Raw genomic sequence first — 7,594 nt, 5'->3', positions numbered from 1 at the left:
ATTAACTATCTGTACTTTCCATATTTCCTATCTATACTTCCCCATGTGACTCATGGCTTGTTAGGTCATTTTCTACATGTCCTGTTTCCTCTGTCTTCTGACATTCCCCTTGATGCCGACCTTCTTCATCCCAGTATCCTTAGTTTGGATGTCATGCCTATACTTCCTGCCTGGCTACCAGTCACTCAGTTCTTTATTAACCAATGAGAGTAATACAAATTCACAGTGTACAGACAGATTATTCCACAACATTTTCCACTTTTTGTCTAATTAAAAGGAAGGTTTTTAACCTTAGCATAGTAAAACTATATATAACAAAACAGTTAATAAGTAAGAGTTACAGTTTCACAATACAATCAAAATATCACACAACATATACCTAGCTAAATTTTTCTTGCCACCTTGGGTATCTCTTCCTTCTGTCCTTTGACCCAGGTTGTCAGACTCTTGACCTATCTCCTTGGTTGTAGGCTACTCAATTTACTCTAAACTTCACATTTTTGTGTGTGAATAATAAAAAATAATTTTTATAGTTCTTTTGACTTTGTCTTGTTAGAATAGGAATAATATATCTCATTTTTCAACATACTGGGAGGAGTTGACGAAAAAAAATTCTTTGTGATTCATTATGGTTTAATATTACTTTCTATAGGTACTAAGAAAGCAATACAAAACCAAAACTTCAACGGCTTAAATAACCTAGTGCCCAATATCTGGAATTCACTCAGGATCTTCTGGGCTCCAAAGAGCTTGGGCAGCTCTACTTCTCCATCTGTGTCACTATCAGCTTCCAGAGCTCCTCTCATAGACACAGGCCAGTTTCACTTCACAGAGGATTCTGTCCTTAGTGGCTGCCCCACGGTTTCTCCAAAATGCAGAGGTCTCCAAAGGCTGTACCATCACAAGTGGCCTCCTGGCCTCTTATCAGGGACTCCACCCCTGCCACATGATGCCAAGCATCCACTGTTCTCCAAGACCCCTTCAACCCTACAGCTTTTATGCTAGCAAAACCATTACCTGGGAAATGGTTTGGCTGACAGCATGCAATGCAATCTTGGGTCCTCTATACCTCAGCCCCTGTGAGCTGACCCTGAAGAAAGCTCTCCAAGTTTCTTGCCAGTGATGCTGGCCTTTTCTTAATTGCAGTTGTTTTTTTTGGGGGGGGGGGGTGTACAAAAATTCTTTATTTAAAGAAATGGTACAAATGAAAGAACTTAAGCGGATGTTTTGGTGCGACTTTTAGAAAAGATAAAGGCAGGCCGACATGCACGCACTGCCTCAGTGACCAGTGAAGTCACTTGTGCCTTTGGGGAAGTCAGCTTAGCTCTGATTACTGAGTCCCAGGGTGTGCTTGTCAAACAGATATTCTGCCAGGCCAGCTTCAGGGGCTCCCATCTTGCGCAAGTTGGTCACGTGGCCACCCAGTTCCTTGATGGATTTCACCTGCTCACTCAGGTAACGCGTCTCAATGAAGTCACACAAGTGGGAGTCATTTTTGTCAGTAGCCAGTTTGTGCGGTTCCAGTAGTGACTGATTCACACTCTTTTTCCAGGTGCAGTGCACACTCCATTGTATTCTGCCCGCTCTCCCAGTCATCACGGCCTGGTTTCTTGATCTCCAGCAGGAAGATTCCACCGCCTCGTTCATTCTGCGGCTTCATCAGTTTCTCAGCGTGTTCCCTCTCCTCATGAGATTGGTGGAGAAAGTATTTGGCAAAGTTCCTCAGAGCCACATCATCGTGGTTGAAGTAGCAAGACATAGACAAGTAGACGTAGGAGGCATACAGTTCCAGGTTGATCTGGCGGTTGATGGCAGCCTCCGAGTCCTGAAGCTAGTTTTGGCACACTTCCGAGGGAGACGCGGTAGTCATGGCGGCGTCTGGCGATGCTGGGGCGGTGGAGCAACAAGGTTGCAGAGGGTTCTGGCTTGGAGCAGTGGGCTGGGGTAGGAGGGGCCCAGCGCCGGTTCCATTCAAGCACTGTTGAAGCAGGAAACCGCGGCGACTCAGGGCGAGAATATCTCTCGCAGTTGATTTTTTAAAACCTTAGCTGATCACATTGAAGTCCCAGTAAAGCAGAAGGTTCACATCAGGTAATGGCCTCTGGTAAATCACAGTTGATTCTTCATTCCAAGTTAACCAGAACTAGAGACTTTTCGTTCAAATCTGATCGATTCCTTAAGGGACTCAGACTTCCCCCTCCAACTCCACAAACCGTGCATTTGTCTCAGCACGCATATTCTCCACACAGACTAACTCATTAAGCTTTGAATACTCAAAGACATTTTAAATCCAATGTTCCAAATTCCTTCCATAATCAAAACAGCATGGTCCGGGATGTCGGAACAACACCACATGATCCTGGCAGCAATTTCTGTCCTAGCTTCTTATCGTTGTGATAAAGACCATGACCAAAAACAGCTTGAGGAAGAAAAGGTTTGTTTTGGCATACAGGTTGCAGTCCACCATGAAAGGAAGTCCGAGCAAGAACTCATGCAGCACTGTGGGGCAGGAACTGAAACAGACACCATGGAGAGTCACTGCTTGCTGGAGAGTTCTTCACGAGGGGCTTCCTTAGCTTGCTTTCTTATATAGATCCTGCCATGTTCCCCATCTGGGCGACATCTGCCAGGTCCCTCTCAGCTTATTCATCGCACTTGGAGGGAAGCATGAGGATTAAGAAAGTGATAGACAAGCGACAACTGACAGAGTCAGGAGGGCATCTTATAAATACTGAGATTTTCCCGCATTTATTTCTCATAACCTTTATACACCCCAATACAAAGTGGGGGGAGGCAAGAGGCTTCTTTACCATGATATAAGGAATGAACAAACTAATAACCTTCTCAATACCCAAAATACCAAGTACCCACACCCCATAGGTCAAAACATTCTGTTAGTAACCATACCTTAAGTGAAACCTCCTGTTGTATAACCTTGAAGGAGCAAGAATAGGTCTGAACTCTCTGTCCTTTAGGCAATGTGGATCTACTTCTGCGGGTTCCCACACTAGCCTAGTACTAACTGCCCAGAATGGCACTGCCCACAATAACCTGGCCCTCCCTTATCTGTCATCAATCAAGAAATGCCCCACAGTCTTGCTTATAGGCTAATTTGATGGGGACATTTTTCCAATTGAGAGTCCCTCTTTCCAGAGGACCCTATTTGTGTCAAGTTGGTATAAAACTAACCAACACATTGCTTTTTCTTTGTTTTTCATCCCTTGGTATTTGTATTACTTATTTTTTTATATTTTAATTTATATGACTTCGTTCTAATGTATTTATTTGGTAAAAATGTTTTATTCTTTGTATGTATATACATGTTCACATGTGTGTCAGGGATTAAGTGCACATGCAAATGAAGGCTAGGGGTCGATGTCTCAATAGCTCTCCATCTTCTTTTTAATGATGTGGTCTTTATTGAACCCGGAACCTAGGCTGCCCAACCCCATGGAAGCTCCTGTCTCCACCCCTACAGAATCGGAATTGCAGATGCACTGGAACTCCCATTTACTCCTCCACACTGGTGCTGGGGATCCAAGCTCTACATTCCTCATTTCAGTGCAATCCTATTTATTTGTTTGCTAGTACCCGGCTTACTTCCCATAGGCTAATGTCCTCAGGGTTCAACCGAATTGCTGTCTGTGTCAACGTTCCTACATCTTCGAGTTTGGGCAATATTTCATTGCATGTAGATGCCACATTTCACTTGTGACGTCCCCTATCGGTAGAACCATGAGTAACCGCCAAATTTCGCTATGGCAAACAATGCCGTGAATGTGAGGACAACGCCATTTCTGAGCATCTTGCTGTCAGTTCTGCTGTGTATCTTCTCCGTGGAATTGCTGGACAACGTGGCAGCTCTGTTTTAACCGCCATACAGTCTTCCACAGGGTCAAGCTGTTGCTCTTCAGTGTTTAGAAAATTAATATGAGACACGACACTTCCGGCAGTGTGATGGGAAGTTCCACACAAGAAAACTTCCTGCCGTGAAATGGGAAGTTCCACATGAGTCACATGAGTGCTCTCCCATGTTGACATGCTTTTAAATATCTGCTAAATAGTCATGTAACCAAACTCGAGTGTTACTTTAGGATAGGTGCTTATTTCTTATGAAAACACACTTTTAAAGATCTCTGCTACGTATCAAGTTTGTAGAATGCAACACCTTAATTTTGTCTAGAATTTAGTCAAATGTTGTTCGCCATCTTGGAAATAATTTCTCAATAGCAATGCTTTTGTAAATTTTAACCCCTATGCAGCATACATTTGTCAGTCTGTCTGTAGCTCTTGTATTTAGTTTTCTGCATATTTTATTCTGCACATTCCACATGCATATATATCCTGTGTATATATAGTCTCTCCCTACAAATATATGTATACATGTATATACATGCATATACACACATATATGTATATATGTATGTGTGTGTATATATATATATATATATATATATATATATATATATATATATATACAAAAAAACCCACACACACACATGACCTCTTTACTGTGCCACCCAGAATTGCTAGTAACCATGTGCTCTGCGTACCTAGAAGATCATTAAATGATGTGGTATGGAGTGTCATCTAGAAAATGCAATTATACACCCCTTAATCCTTTCTCACAGTTAGCATTTCTAGGAAGAGTTACCAGTTTGCCTTCTCTCCCTGCATACCACTAACTGGGAATTGCTGCGACTTATTCCTATGTTCAGAGCTGATACAATTGTGTCTGCGTGTGACATTGGTTATTGTTTTGTTTTTGTCTTCTACTCTGACTGCTGTATTTACATGGGAGCCCCAATAAGGAAGGAGCTGAAAAAATGTTCAGAAGTCTTCCATATCCGGTAGTACCAGTTACCTTGACTTTCAGTTTCAAGACCAAACAGGAGAGGGGGGGAGGGAAGGATGGAGGGAGGGAGGGAGGGAGGGAGAGAGAGAGAGAGAGAGAGAGAGAGAGAGAGAGAGAAGGCAGTAAAGTACTTGGAACCTAGACCAATTTCAAGTTCCTACAAACACAGGAACAACAAGGAGAGAGAAACTAAACTCCAAAGGCTCTTCTGGAGGACAGAATTAGTACTCTCCACTGCCGCTTTGGCATGATCCATCACACTTTCCATGCTCACGCTGGTTTATTCATGACAAATCCATTTTTAGGTATATCTTGTGACTGAAAACAAAGCCCCATTCAAATAGGATGGGAAACCATACAGTCTGGGGAGCCAGGTGGTCTTTTATTCATCAGATTCTATTGCTTCAGGATGTTATGGAAGTTTCAAATAAGCAGAATCCAAAAACACACTGGATTTCAGCCGGAGGAAAGAAGGAGTATTTTTTAAATACCAACAATAAAATCTATCATATACAGTAGTCAATGAATACAGACAAGTTATTTTGACTTTAAACCATATTGCAATAAGGTGGTCACTAAGTTGCTTTTGCTAATAGGAGTTCTTCCTTTCCTCTTCGAGTGATGAAGCCAAGGACCAATAACTGAATGGGTTGCCTAGACTAAAAGAAGAAAGTGACAGACCGATTAATTACTTTCAGGGATTCAGCATCTCCTAGATATTTGTGAGTAACCTCTGACGTGGTGATACACAGAGCTCCCAGATGCACAAAAAGAAAAGGGCTTCTTTTCTTCTGGGAATATCCATCATTTGTCAGACCAACAAAAGTACATTTAAGAGTAGAGAGCAAAGCAGTTGGGAACATTATATAGGGATGAGAATAGAGGCCTGCATTCGTCTAAAGGGAAATGGAGGAGGAGTGGATCTGGGGAAAAAGGAAGGTGAGGGTTGTCACGGGGAGGGATAGAGGAAGAAGAAACTATGGTTAGGATGTAATATATGAGAAAAGAATAAATAAAAATTTTTAAAAAGAATCAGCTCAGTGAAAGCAAATAGCAAGTCTAAATGTGTATGCCCCATTTTAACTCCAAATATAAAAGGCAAATTCTAATAAACTTAATGGAAAGATAGTTTTTAATTTATAATTCTTAGAGACATTTACACTCCACCTTAAATAGTGGTCAAGTTGCCCAGACAGAAAATCAACAAACGCATCTTTGGACAAATAGATGTGAGAGATATTAACATACATTCCATCCAGTGGCTGAATAAATCAGCAAGTGAGAGACACACTGTCATGTACCACCGTTTTCAATACCAGGACAGAGAAACAGCCTCCATCCATCAACTTACGGAAGAAGAATGAAATATGGTTCATGTATAGGAAGGAAAATATTCAGATAGAAGAAAGAAATCTTGGCACTGACACAATATGAATTGAACTGGAGGACATTATTTTAAGTGAAACAGGTCAGGCACAGGACAAATATCACAACATCTCAATAACAGATAAAAATCTGAAAAAATAATGCTATAAAATTGAGAACAGAATGGTGATTACCAGAGGCTGGAGACAGTGGGGAAAGGGATGGGTGATCAATGGGCCCAAGTTGGAGTCAGAAGGAAGCAGCAGGTCCTGGGTACAATTACACAGTAGTGACCACAATCACAATTACATCCAGAAATTTCAAAAACATAAATGAAAATATTTTAAAAGATTTGCAAATAAATGATAAATATTTTGATAGATAAATATGTTTAACATAAATTAAATACCATATAATGCATATGCACAGTGAGCACTACACAGTAGTTAGTTACACCATTGTTAGGTATAACTAATGTTTTTAAGTATCAGTCACAAATGAAAATTAAAACAAAGTCTCATAACAAGAATATTTTCTGGCAATCAAACTTTCCAAACCTGAGCTGGTCGAGGAAAGAAATGGCCAATCACCAGGCAGTCGGGCACCATTGTGGTGGCTAAGTACAGGCTAAGTAAATGGGAGAGAGAGAGAGAGCCCCGTGGATGTCTGGGCCTAGTCTATTGCCAAGGGCCAGGCTTTGAACCAAGGCCCTGAAGCACCTGAGGGGGCCTTTGTAGATGTCTGTGGCTCCTGAAGGTCACACAGAAGTCTGTAGTCTGGGCTGCCACCAGGGGCCATGTTGGTATCCAAGGATCACACTGCCGTGGGAGCCATGCCGATCTGAGTAGTCTGCGGCCATAGTGACATCCACATGGTTGCCCAGGGTCTAGGCCACAGTGGGTGACCATGTTGATGTCTGAGGTCTTACTGCCACTAGCGCCAAGACGAATTGAGCAGTCAGTGCTGTCGCCTGTGTCCACGGTATTGTCTGGGCCAGGGCTATTGTGAGAGCGATGTCTGGGTTCACAGCCTGCCACAGCCAGGGTCTGTGTTGATATCCATAGTTGCTGATGCCATCGAAGGCCATGCTAATGCCTGGAGTCTGGGCTGCCATCTGGGGCCATGTTGCTGTCTAAGGGCCATGTTGCCACTGAGGCCATAATGATCTGGGTGGCCTATGCTCTCACCAGGGCCATGTGATATCTGGGCTCAAGCTGCTGCTGAGGGCCAAGTCTGGGTTTGTGGTCCTGCTGCAGTTAAAGCCTGTGATGATGTCTGTGGCCCATGTTATCACAGGAGTCATGGAGCCATGCTGTGTGGAGCCAGAACCATCCTTCACTGGCCCTGGGATAGCTGGTCCTGCCTTTGCTGGAT

At 42.8% G+C, this 7,594-nt stretch overlaps 1 pseudogene; it reads right to left on the bottom strand.

The window, feature by feature from the left end:
- Positions 1–1,320: 1,320 nt before the first annotated feature.
- Positions 1,321–7,307, bottom strand: LOC121452766 (annotated as a pseudogene).
- Between the last annotated feature and the right edge of the window lie 287 nt (positions 7,308–7,594).

The sequence above is a fragment of the Microtus oregoni genome, unplaced genomic scaffold, assembly GCF_018167655.1.
Source record: "Microtus oregoni isolate MIOR12 unplaced genomic scaffold, Mior012 000010F_ref0000083, whole genome shotgun sequence".
In the NCBI taxonomy this organism is placed as follows: domain Eukaryota; kingdom Metazoa; phylum Chordata; class Mammalia; order Rodentia; family Cricetidae; genus Microtus; species Microtus oregoni.
The sequence above is the reverse complement of the archived record's forward strand: the minus strand, read 5'-3'. Positions and strand labels throughout refer to the sequence as shown.